We start from the raw sequence: 13,358 nt of genomic DNA, 5'->3' as shown, positions 1-13,358 counted from the left end.
AAGCAACTTAGGATTCTATGGCAGAAAGTATTTTTAATGATTTATAGGATTTGGGTCATTGGCCTTCAACTTCCATAAAACAGTAAGTCATTTTTATTGAAACGAACACATTTCTAAGAACATGAATGTGGTTGATAAAGGAAGTTTCGGTGAAATAAATATGGAAGCTGGAAAGGGAAAATTACCCTGTAGCACCCTGTACTCTGCTGCACGTTGTGTGTAAAAAGGAAATAATTCAGGTACTCAGGCTGAGGCAGGTGAGTGCAACTGACTCCTGCAGGAAAAAGGAATAAATAGGAAATGAGCTGTGTGTGAAAGGTACTGAGGTTATGGCCACCTGATGTGATTGCCAGTGTTCTGCAGGCATGGTAGAATGTTCAGGTTGGAAGGGACCTTGGGAAGTCATCTGATCCCAATCCCATCTTCAAATGATGTGAGATGAGAGGGTTGGAAAGATGTGCTGGGGTCTTGCTCTGAGTGAACAGCCCTCAGCTTGAGAAAGGACTTGTCACTGCTGAGGCTGCACCTCAAATCCTGTGTCTGGTTTTGGGCCCCTCATGACAAGAGGGACATTGAGGGGCTGGAGTGAGTGCAGAGAAGGGCAGCAGAGCTGGGGAAGGGTCTGGGGCACAAGTCTGATGTGGAGCAGATGAGGGAGCTGGGGGTGTTTGGCTTGGAGAAGAGGAGGGTCAAGGGAGACCTTGCTGTCTACAAGTACCTGAAAGGAGGCTGTAGCCAGGTGCGGGTCAGGCTCCTCTCCCAGCTAACAAGTGACAGGACAAGAGCACACGGCTTCCAGCTGTGCCAGGAGAGGTACAGACATGAAGAAAAATATCTTCAGTGATCAGGCACTAGAACAGGCTTGACTGGGTGGTCAAGAACTGGAACAGGCTGCCCAGGGAAGTGGTGGAATATACATCCTGAAAGTGTTGAACAATGTGTCGATGTGTTGTTTAGTGACATAGTTCAGTGGTGGCGTTGGCAGTGCTGGGTTAATGGCTGGACTCAATGAACTTAGAAGTCTTTTCCAAACTTAATGACTGGCTACAGAAGAGAGCAGCATTTGTGCAGTGTGATTCTTCCATACTAGTGTAATTTCCACTATCATTTTCTGGAAGAAGACTTGAGTGAATCTTCATAGTTTTTTTTATGCATGTAAAATTAAGAATATCCTTGTCCTTACAGAATATCCTTGTACATTGAACAAGTCCACGCAAAAGCAGAAGCAAACACAGTGGCTATCATGTACTAAATTAAAATACCAAATACATGGCAAGTGCCCATGCTCATCCCATTAAAATATTTATCAGAAGTATATCTTAGATTAATTCCTGCCTTTCACAGGTATGAGACTTCCCCAACTTATTTTTGAAAAGGACTTACATTTTCATCTCTAACAGCACAAAAAAGTCTATGGTTTGTTTGTTTATTTGTTTTTCCTGCAGTAATGATGTTTGGACACCAATCAGCTTGTTTAGATGACATTTTCCTAGATCAGCCTGTTGGAATTAGGGGATGTTTTATCCTGCAAGATGAGAAAACAAACACTAGATTTGCTATTTTGATTTGTAAAAGGAACAGTTTAGGAAGGGAATTCTGCATTAGGACTCAAGAATTTAATGGTGAGACTCAATGACACCCTAGTTACTTTCACCCTAGTTACTACAGCATACTGTCATGGCTGTAGAAGCAGCAAGCATACTCAGGTGATAACACTTAAAAATTTGTCAAAGGCAAAAAAAACCCTATTTTTTTTTAATTTTTGATTTACATACACTCACTACAGTCTGATTAAAAAAATATATCTAAAGGAAAGTATACCTGTGTGTTTTTGAGGATGGCCATTATGGGCAATTTCTTCTCATTGGAATTCTTCAGGAACAAATCCTGAGTCTGGAATCATCAGAATGGTCAAGAGCAAGATCCCAGTTCATAGAGGCATGACCAGGTTTGGGGGACTGCTGAGGTAGGAACTGTGACAGTTCCTGTTATTGGCAATCTGGTCCCCTCTGCCAGGCCTCTGTCCTTGTAGGAATGCCAGGATTAGGCCTGCAGCTGTACAGGCTTAGTCACTAATTAAGAGAACCTGATTTTACTGGAGTTACAGCCAGGATTAAAGCTCTAAGTGAAGCCATTTGAGACATTCAGAGGTACTGACTCAATTCTGGATGCCATTAGGCTCACCAAACTTGTCAATGGTAAGACTTGAATGTCCTTTCTCAAGGATATTTAAAATAAATAAAACCTCTCTGGATTATCTTCTTGGTAAAACTGAAAAACAAAAAATATTTTCCCAGCCCCTGCAACTGTATGCACGGATAACTGTGATTCACGTAAGTTTTTAAAACATTTGAGGAACAAAATAACCCTAAAGTATCTAAGTACTAAAGGCTTCATTTGTACCAGGCTCAGCAATCCATTTTTATTTGACTGTATTGTGAGATAATGTCTGTAAGGCAGCTCCAATGTAATAAAAAGTGCTGATTTCATAGGAGATTGCAAATGACAAGCTCTGTGTCAAATTTAGCTGCTCTTAGGAGATAAAAATGGAAGCACAGAAAACTAAGAGCCCAGTATAATTGAACAGCTTTCTGAACTGTTGCATTTTATATATATAATGTTAGTTTTCTAAGATGAGGGCCAAAATAAATGTTTGGAGTTCACTCTCAGTTCTGTGGTGCAGCAGAGATTGACATGTGTTCACGGTTGCATCATGGACACTGGAAAAACCCCGCTCACCGCTGGGAGGAATGCACTCGGCACCGAGCCAAACGCACAGCATGGAGGCATTCACCTAATTAGTGTTTTAACAGCTGCTTAAGGTTTGTTTCAATGGGAAGAAAATTATTGAGCACAATTTTGTGTAATTAGTAGAGCATAAAACACGTGGTGTGTCTAATTAAATGTTTAAAACTATTGACATTACGTAGCTACTGTTGAGGTAAATGAAGTGGAAAATCGTTATGATTTTTTCGGTTGGTAAATTACTCCACAATATGCTCAAAGGCCCATTTGATAAGATGAACTCAATCCTAATGCAGAATGATGAGCACCAGGGCCTTTTCACACCCCACAGGTATGTGGAGGTCTCACCAATTTAACTGGAGGAGCTGGCTGGTGTTTCAGGGCTTTCAAGTCCTGCCAGCATGTGCTCCACTCTTCAGAGCACACTGCGTTAAGTGCAAGTATGTCCCGCTGCTCTGGTTCACAGCTCCTTTATCCAAAGGGTGACAAACTGTGCATTGTAGAGCTGAAGTCCTTCCTTTCTGATCCCAAAACAATAAAGCCATTGAGTAACGATCCAGCAAGCACTTTAGAAAAGAGCTTGGCGTTGCAAGCAAATTTGCTTATTAAACTTGTTGTATTTCACAGTTTGCATTGTTGAGGTATTCAGACTTTGTTTTGCAGTCTTCAAGACAGATATGGGAGTGCAATTATATATCATGCAACATCAGTAGTGTGATTAATTTAAATCCAGTTGCACTACAGGTGCTTCACTGTATGCTTGTAGCACTCCCTTCTCATATTTATTTACAGGAGTATTGAACAATGTTGACAGTAAAACCCAAACTTCCGAGGTTCATTTTTTCCCCATTTGAGTCAATACAGTTTTTGCCTAGCTGATATTTAATGACATGGTTTGTCATGTAAACCACCTTTTTTTTTCTGTTTCAAATACAATAGAGAAGAAATAGCACAAAGACACGAGTGGGGTTTAATTGCAGATGTGACACTCAAATCCAGCAAAGACAACAGGAAACCACAAAATTTACACTGGGATATATAACTGAGGATTCATCCACCCTTTTTGTATTGAGTTGCTTAGCTCTACAAGCTAAATTTATCAGTCTGTATAATACTTACAGTAGCTGTCAATGTAACTTGAAAATGAGCACGTGCATAGTGGAAAGGCAAACATTCCCTAAAAGAAATTCTATTTTGCAGAAAAAAAAAATTAGAAATGGAGCAGTTACCTCTTCTTGCTTCCATAGCTTTGCATCTCATTGTTCATTTGTTTTTATGGCCTCCAGGAAACCACAAAGCAAGGTTAAGCTGTGATTACAAGATTGCATAAGACATGATAGCACTGCCTGCCCCGAAAGGCAGCAAGTCACTCTTCTGAGGAGGGGAAGTTGAAAGTGTCATTCCTCAGTGTGTTTCCTCTAACAACTGGAAAAAATCCTGAGGCCCCCCACACATAGGGTACTTACTGATTCCTCTTTATGACACAGCTTCAAGTCCATAACTGAGAGTGCAGGTACAGTTTTGAACCTTCTAGAAGGAAGTTCTTCTAAAAGTGATATGGGGTTTATACAGGGCAGGGCAAATGGCAGTAACTCTTCCCTCTCCAGGGCCACCACTAGCCAGCTGTGCAAGCGCTGAGGCAGACTGGACAAAGCAGTGCCTTTGGCAATGGCTCACACTGCATAGATCCAAAGCCTAAAGTTTCATTTCTGGGATACTCTGGTAGACTCTGGACTCCCCAGGAAAACAGATTGCAATTACCTCCTGCTGCTGAGCCTTCCTACTTGCATTCTTTTACTTCTGGAGTTATCCTACCCTAGAGCTTGAAAGAGAAGATTCTTATATGAGGAGGGAGAGAAGGAGTCAAGCTCCTATGAGCAATACCTACTTCCTAAAAAATTAAAACTTCTATCTGTTATCTATCAGTAACTGGAATTCTCATTGTTCTGAACCCGTTGTCTTAAAACCTCTCTGGTATGGCATGGGAAGTGATCTACATTTTCCTGACGTACCTCAAAACGCAGTAAGAAGTCTGTCTTTTGTTTTGAGGAATCTTTTCAATCTTAATAACTTTTCCTGCTATGTAAATTTAGCGACATAAATTTTAAAAGTGCCCTGGGAACTTCATGAAGAGCAGGGGTGGTCATACTTCACAAAACCATGGGAAAGAGGGATCTGGAGAAGCCTGTTGTGTTTTTTCAGTGTGGGGCTTTTGGAGGGCTGTAGCAGCATCAGGGCTGTATGAGGCTGTGGGACTTCAGCTGTGAGCTGAAAGAGTTAATTTTCAAGTTCATCATGAGCTGTGTTTACTGATCCTTTCTTATTCCTTTGTGATAATTGGCACCTCAGATTCTCTGCTAATTAATTGGGCTGCAAGGGGCAGGTGGCGCCATTCTATTTTGATAATCCCTGTCAGCAATGTCTGTATAATCTCTTTGTTTAATTAAAACGAATTTGTAATAGGGGTGCATGAACTTGTAACAGTTTGGGGTTTTTTTCCCTTCTCTTCCTTTCTCTCTCTCTCTCCCTCCCTCTTTCTCCCCCTCTCTGCCTCCCTCCCTCCTGCCTGTGCTTTGCTTCACTTCAGTGGGCGTTCACTGCTGGGGGCAGTTCTGCACTTGTGGAACCACCACAGTCCGTGTGCTGTTGTCACTCTGAGGCTCTTTGGAAATGTCTTACCTCATTAACACTCCCCGAGACAGAAGCCATTTATCTTGAAATGTGGTTTGTTTTTTTTTTTTTGTTTGTTTTTGTTTTTGTTTTTTTTTTCCCTCCTTTAAAACAAAGAACATATCTGTAAAGACATTTCAAAACTTTTTTCCTACTTTAAGTTAAAAACAGTTCAGAAGGTGCATTGAGGATTACAATAATTTTAGTTAAAACCAAAATATTTAACCATTGAAACACATTACTATAATGCTTTATCAATTCATTAATTGTTTATCTCCACGGACATGACAAAAATTTCAAGCAAGCAAACAAAATCCAGTGCCAAAAGCATTTTGTCTTAAGTCAGTTCAGGCGATATGAGCAAGGGTCAACTTTTTAACACTCTCTGAGGACAGATTTCAGAATTAAGAGCTGGCAGTTTAAATTTCTGTTACAACATAAATTCAATGTATGTTTTATTATGATTATTTGAAATTTTTCATGCCAACTGCAAATGCAGAAGTGGATTGCAAGCCTCGTCCTTGAGGAGGCTGCACAGCTTTGAAGGTCCCCTCCTTCTCCAAGTGCCTCCCTGGTGTTTTGTCTAGCTTCTCTTCACATTCCAGAGCACGGGACAGAAAGTCACAGGAGCCGGAACAAAACACAGGATTTGTTTTACAAACATTTTAAAGGGATGCAAAGGTGAAGGAGAGATGACAAAGGCTTCTTGTGCCCTGGAGGACATTTCACATCAAGTGCTCATCTTGTCCAGTGGCCTGACAGCTCACTTCTGCTGGCTGCTGTCCAAGGGGAAAATTATATACTTCACTTTCTTGTTTTTTCTTTTTTCTCTCTCTAGGCGAGCTAGAGCCTAGCAGAAATCAGAATCCCAATTTTGGCCAAAACTTAACTATTGATAGGTTGCTGAAGGAGTCTGTCAAACTTTTGTAGTAATATGAATGCACACAACTCCCTAGAATCTAAAAGCGAAAAAAAAAATGTTTTATAGTAGTTTAATTATATTATTATTCTTTCTGTGTTCAGATGAGGTCACTCAGGAGCTGATAGTGGCACTCGTGGCTCCTTTATGTTTATTTGAAAAGGGTGGCACAAAAGATCACTTGTTCAGTGGCTTCTGTCTCAGCAATTCCACAGATCCCCAGGACTCTCCTGTTGCATGTATTTTTTTCCCTGCTATATTGGTGTGATTACTTGCATTGTGTGCTGAAGCCACACATCCAGCTCATTTTCCTGTGGTGTGTTTGCTAGTGCCATAGATAGGTGTGAGTATCCCTGTTGTACATCCAGAGAACTTGAAAACTGTGAGTTGCCAGCAATGTAGGATGTGTTTGATCCTTTCCTACCCATTCCAGGTGTCCCTGAAGTCCTTCCTTTGTTCCTGCTGTTGGTTCAGTGTGAATAGTTAATGTCAGTACAGCACTCAAGTCATCTGTTTGGGATCCTCACACCCAAGAAGTCAGCTCACATGCAGGAGGTGAGGTCGTGAAATTACAGTGAAGAAAATGTTAGAAAGTTCCATTTGAAAGATTTTTTCTTTTAAATATATGTTAGTGAACTAGCATTTTCAGTGGGATATTGAAGGATAAGATGGTAAACTTGTCAGCATTCCCCTGCAGTGCTCTGAATGGATGCCCAGAGCTGCCAGCATTTGTAACCTCATCATTAGCCTCACAGTCCTTGCTCTTTATCAAATATTCCTGCTGTCCACACTCAAATGGTCACAGGAAACTGTTTTAATGCATAGAGCAAACTAAAGTTTCTAATCCTCATCAAATTAGAGAGAAGTTTGAAAACTTGGACTGGCAGGGGAAAAAAAGAAGAAATCAAGAAATTTTTCTGTTCAAATCATCTGTGTTTTTGAGAGATTATCTAAAGCTATGGCTTTTATTATTAAAACAGACTGAAAACATAAAATGAATGCAGTCATAACCTGTCTTGCTTCTATTTGCCCCTTTGCCATATGGATGCTCTGCAATGCCTATGTGGCAAGGGAGAGGAAATTCCAGTTCTCTTTCCTGGCATTGGATGAGCATCACACTAGGAAGGACTTCTGCAACACAGTGAAAAGCAATCCCCAAACTTTTCAGAAACAAAATACATCCAAGGGTTTGCCAGCATCACAAACATTCTTAGAATTTTCTCTTATAAATTGTATCTTTAAGGTACAAGACTGAAGATGTTTAAAGCAGAAAAATATCTCCATGTACAGTAGCAGAAAAAAAAGCTGAAATCCTGAAAAGCTCAGGAGGTCCAAAGGAATCTTTCCTCTAACTTGTCATTGAACATAACAACTAGGGATCAGCTCAGCAGCACCTAGCTCTTTCTATTGCAAGTTTGACTCCAGTGCCTTTCCTTTTCTTGGTAATTAAGATGCTGTTGTGTAAAGGGGTGACTTCAAAGTTGTGTCTGGGCCCCCCTCTCTTCTGGCTCATTAGCACATTTCCTGGAATAATGATAGCTGCAAGGTTTTGCTGAGCTCTGTTTGTTTGAGAGTCCAAATGAAAACAATGGGAGAGTTAAAACAACTTCTGAGACATGTGAAGAGCTTTCTTATTTGGAGAGTTAATTGGATTTCTGTCTGCCTGGCTTTAGGTGAATGATTCCCAGGTGATTCCATGGTTTCTGTACAAATGTCTCCTGATTGTGACTATTATGGATTTGGGGTGTTAATTAACAGACTCACAATTCAAGCTGTGGTACTGGGTTTTAGAGAGATGTCTGTAATATACACAAAGGATAATAACTGATGTGGCTCTGGCAGTATCTCTAGTCCTCTTGAGTCTCAACTTTCATGGTTTAGTTCAGATCCTTTTGGTTCCAGACCTAGTTACTGCTAGATTGCCATAGGAAAGTATGAACACATTTTTTCCATATTACCCTGTAGACTAGAGGAAGAAACTCCTAAAATGCAGCATTTAATCTGCGAAAATCCAACTCTGAATGTGAATCATCTTATATAGGAATTCCTGTCCAAGTTTTAGTGTGGCAAGACCTGAGTGTCTCCCAAAGTGTTCCTTCTCCCTCTGCTGAGCATCAGCAATAGCAGAATAGCAATTCAATTGTAAAGACTGTTTTGGAATCTTTGAAAGGATTGCTTGCATGCTAGAATAAAACTGAATAAAAATCACTCATGCCAGAGAGGATGAAATGCCTTCTGAGAATGTGGAATTCCACATCTGAAACATGATTCTGTTCTTGCTCAGATGCCTTGAAATGCTAAGTCCATTTCTTTGTTTTCTAGGTGTTTGATGCAGGGTCCAGCTTTGCTGATGTGAAAGCAAGGTGCTAATTCTGTCAAATGGTCCCATTTAATTGAACTACATGTGTTTCATATGTAGATTGTGAATAACAATTTTTAAATTAAGGCTCAAAATGTACAAAGGGACGCTGAGTCATCCAAAACTTCTTTAGGAAGCAATTTTTCCTCCCCCCATCTAGAACATGGGTATGAAAGAAATTCTGGTTTTTCCTGCCTTGTAAATTCAGCGGTTCAGAGGAAAAAAAATGTATCAGTTGGATATCATATAGGAGATCAGTAACTGAACAAGTAAGTGGTAGGGTAAAAAAGACTGAGCAGTAGGAAGAAGTCATACAGTTGTATAGGGAATGAAGAAGCTGCATTAAAAAGTCTACAAATTGCTTCAGAACAATAAAAACGGATAACTTCTCCATTTAACTTATCCATTTACTGACAAAGTTATATGTCACAAATACCGGCCCAACGGATGGACATTAGGTAGCCAGTAAATGTGGCAAATCACATTGTACATTATTAATTTAGATGATTCTTTTTCCAATCCACAGCCAAAAAATGATTATTTGGATCTGGCAAATACAGTGGCACTGTAGATACTGTACTGTTGATAAGAAACAATGTTCTTAACTGTTATCAGGATAAATCCATTTGGGCAACTGTTGCAGAGACTTCTACTATAGAAACTCCACTCTTTCTTGCAAGATTTCTTTGACCATTCAAATGTTAACATTCCTTTTGTACGTGGTGTCCAATGCCAAGCTCTGTGACTTATATTTTCAGTCTAGACCAGTATTTCATGTTGATTTTTGCATGGAGCTGATTCTTGATACGACTTAGATGTGAAAGCTCATGACTTTTTGTGAGGATATTGAGTTGAATCTCTAATACTGCTAGCTATTGACTTTTATTTATTTGTCATCTCTTGCAAGGTTTAAGACCTTTTTTAAGGTCTGACTGTCCTAAAGTCTTACTGGAGATTTAAACTGTTTAAGGTATTGTTAAGTGGCTTCCTTAAATTTATCGTTACCTGTAATGTAATGTTCAGTAATGTTTTTGGAGAAAAAATACCAAAAAAACCTCCTCAGAGTTGTCAAGGCCTTTATGGGTCCATTTATCAAGAATTATGATCAAGACTACCAAGTTAATGAATCAAGATGCTCAATTATGCAACATAGGAGCTTTTAAACAAGAACACATTTTGGAGTTGTTTGGCTCATGGAGTAATAAGTATCTGAAACTGCCAAGGTTTTGAATCCAAATTCTCAGTGTATATAATTTTCGTCCTAGGAGGAGTTGTTTAGTATACTCTTTTTTCTTTTTTTTGTTTTTCCTACTGGTGGCAGGCTGTCGGCACCAACATGTAACCTGAAAATTAAATATCCTTTGTTGCAGTAAAATTTTTAAACATTATGGTGACTATGCTTTAATACTTGAACTCCTATTTTTAAATACTGCTTTTTAAAAACAGTAAACAGTTGCCTCTAAGGAAACATAGAAAAAACATCTTTATTTGGTAACAGTTCTGAGAAACAGCACTTTTTCATTGTGCCTGACTTTAACAAGTTGAACATTTATTTATTCATTCATTCATTTAGTTAGTTATTTAAAAGCAGGATTAGTTACTTCTGGGAGCTTATTGTATACATTAGTGAACTTATTGAATATATTAGTGTTATTGTAGGATTATCCTCTGTGCAATATTTGGCTGGGATTTGAGGTCACGAACACTCTGGCCACTGACAGTGACCACATTTGGTCAGTGGATGGCTCATGTTTCACAGTGGGATGTCAGTGCAGGGCCTCTTCCCTAGCCAGCTTTTCTGTTCCTTTGAGATAGCTCTCTGCTTGCCTCTAGCTTTGAGACAATATTTGCATCCTGTGCAAATAAATTCATTGCATCCATGCATCCAGTCTGTCATTTTAATAATTGTCACATATCAGCCCTGAAGCAAAACACTCTTAGTGGTTTCACAGCCTGTTAGTTACTGGAGAAGGACTTGGGATATTCAAAGAGCTACATGAAATTTTGTCAGTTTTCAGCCTTATGTTATAAATGTGTCCAAACACAGAGGTGTGAAGGAAGCAGGTAGCACCCCCTTCTCTACAATAGCCTGTGTCCTAGCAGAGTGAGAGGACTTTTCAACCCTACACCAGTGATAAATGCCTCACTCAGATCCTCCTTTACAAAGGTGAGTATGATTGGGTAGCTCTGCAGAACAAGAAAGAAAAGATGGGACTAAGCTGTTCATGTCATGCTGCTGCAGCCACTGAAGAGGCTCGTGGTAACTGCTCCATCTATCTGGGGAAAACCCCTTGCAGAGGTTTTAAGGAGACCAGGATCAGCTGTAAGGTGATATGTTAAAAGGACTGCCAAAACCACCCCTAGAAACTTGAAGCACTGAAGAGGCAATTACTGGAGACAGAAAATGCAGACAGCACAGCCATGGTATTGATTTGTTTTTCCTGGAATTACAAACTCATTCTTCACTTAAAATTAGTGAACAGCAGGGGCTGAATCACTCAGTTTGTTATCTAGACCCCAATTTTCTCTCTCCAGAAATTCTGTGTGCTCTTGGGTAGGCCAGATGTGCTGGTGAACAGTGGTCCCTTCCCTGCCATGTTCTCTTCTGGGGGGCTCTCAGAGAGGTGTCCATCCATCCTCTTACTGAAGACAGAATTTCTCCCCATCATGGCAGAGAGGAGTAAATTGCATAAATAACATGACTTCTGGGTGTTCCTGCATGAAGGTGAGGCCTGTTGTGGCCAAAAAAAAACATTAGCATCTCTGGTTTAGGTTGGTTGGTGGCTGAAGCAGCTTTCTAGATCTCTACAGAGGAACTGCCTAATTGATCAACAGAGGAAAAAAAGAAAAGCTGACATTGAAAAAAGCTGTCTTTCATCATGATCAGTCTGACAAACATGACAGACATTCCCCATGACAGGATTACACAAGAAATAAGAAATTTTTTTAATTATATGCCATGGTATTTATGTGTGAGTAGATATTAGTAAAGCTGGTCAAACTGTAGTAAATGTTTGTGGAGATTTGGTGTATGATCACCAATCAATATGTAAACTGAGCCAAGATCAGAAGGATCTGTTAACTTTAGCAGGCTGCTCATTTAATGTTAAATATAAGAAAGAAAATTAGTAATAAAATTGTTATTATTGGCATCCTAGCTTGTATTTGGGGCTTGCAAATTTGGGGCTTGAAAATTATTAGTTTGCCTGATAGACATCATAGGTATTAACACTGAGCTCCCTTACAGTGAGGAACTGCAGCTCCATAGATTGATAAAGTAGAATACAGACAGATGCTTGCTGCTGGTCTTAATCCATTACTGCTTATCTGCTGATGATTACTGCCTGAAGAGAGGTGGGAAGACTGCTGAGTGCTCCTCATCTGCTTTGGTGTAAACTCAGCTATCTTGCTTTAAGCTGCTGTTGAAGGCTGTTTAAGCTAAGCCCAGCTGACTTGTCTGTGAATAGATAGAGGAGGTCTCAGGCAGTTCACTCTGGTTTTGTAACAAGTTTTGTAAGGAGTGATAACATTTCAGAAGAGAGAAATGGATGTGATCACTTTCTGTGTGACTTGAAAAGTAGCAAAATGCATCTTGAAAAAGTTTCCTACCAGGTCAATCTCAAGAAGATAGGAATGGACATAGTTGTTAATGTTTGTACATGGAAAACCACCATTGACTTAAACCCCATATGTCTTCCCAGTTCATAAGCCTTTTTAAAAGTAATTTTAATCAACCCTCAGCATTCCTAGAACCTGGATCTGGTTGAAAATATGCTGTATTTTCTGTGTGCTTGCTTTTGCTAGCAGCATTTACCAAGTATGCAGATCTGTAAAGAAGCTTCCTCTGTTATTTGTGCTGTAGCTCCATAGAAGTAGAGGAGCAGCATCTTGACAACTCAGAAAATAGTGAAGTTAAACAAAACCAATGATTTAAATGTATTCTCTAGATTTCAAACAGACTGTTTCTTTAACACAGACCTGATCTTTGAGCTGGGAGCAGGGCATGCATTTCAAGAGATGCCAGAAATATCTGCTTATGGGAGGCTGCATGATACTGTGGCCAGTGTTTGTGAGAAAAAAATGTAAGCACTTTAAAGATAAAATATTATGTGATGCCTTAAAAAGCCCAGGGTGTTTAACTTGTAATGCTGCAAGTTTAAGTTAATGGAGGTAAGAAAACATTGCTAATTGGCGTGATAAATCAGTGGAACTGACCATCTTTATGTAAAGTTCATGTTTCCTTCAGTTCTACTTCTACATTCTACCCAATGATTTAAAAAAACAATAAACACATGAACATTTAATGAACAAGATTGGACCGTTTCTTAAATAGTCCTTGAACATGCTGTTTCAGCCGTAAGAGTAGCTCAGAATTGCTTCTGCAGGTTTCTTTCTTGCTTTAAGGTTGGGGCATTATGTTCTTGTATTGTGTAGCCTGCCTGCATGAGTTGCTGCAAAGTTCATTATACTGCTAAGGCTGTCAGTGGTATTTATGGATATTCATGTGCAGTGAACCCTTGAACCTGAGCAAGTCATCTGAGCGTTGCTTGTAGTTAGAGTTGTGTTTATGCTTAACATTGGTAGCAGTATTTAATTGCTCCCTAGGAAAAATAATTGCAATTTGAACTCAGTTGAGTAGTAGACAAGGGATTGCAAAAATGCCAG

General features: G+C 39.6%; 1 protein-coding gene across 2 annotated transcripts in view; it reads left to right on the top strand.

Moving 5' to 3' along the window:
* Positions 1 to 13,358, top strand: part of BMPR1B (bone morphogenetic protein receptor type 1B) — a 251,679-nt gene that overhangs the window by 150,614 nt on the left and 87,707 nt on the right. Inside the window, exon 1 of one of the 2 annotated variants that reach the window (XM_064711047.1) lies at positions 2,141 to 2,198. The exons of the other annotated variant lie outside the window; for it this stretch is intronic. The gene's annotated coding sequence lies outside the window, so the exon portion shown is untranslated. Of the gene's footprint in view, positions 1 to 2,140; positions 2,199 to 13,358 lie in introns of those variants that run through there. 2 annotated transcript variants of the gene reach the window in all.

Source organism: Zonotrichia leucophrys, chromosome 4 (genome assembly GCF_028769735.1).
Source record: "Zonotrichia leucophrys gambelii isolate GWCS_2022_RI chromosome 4, RI_Zleu_2.0, whole genome shotgun sequence".
In the NCBI taxonomy this organism is placed as follows: Eukaryota; Metazoa; Chordata; class Aves; order Passeriformes; family Passerellidae; genus Zonotrichia; species Zonotrichia leucophrys.
The sequence above is the reverse complement of the archived record's forward strand: the minus strand, read 5'-3'. Positions and strand labels throughout refer to the sequence as shown.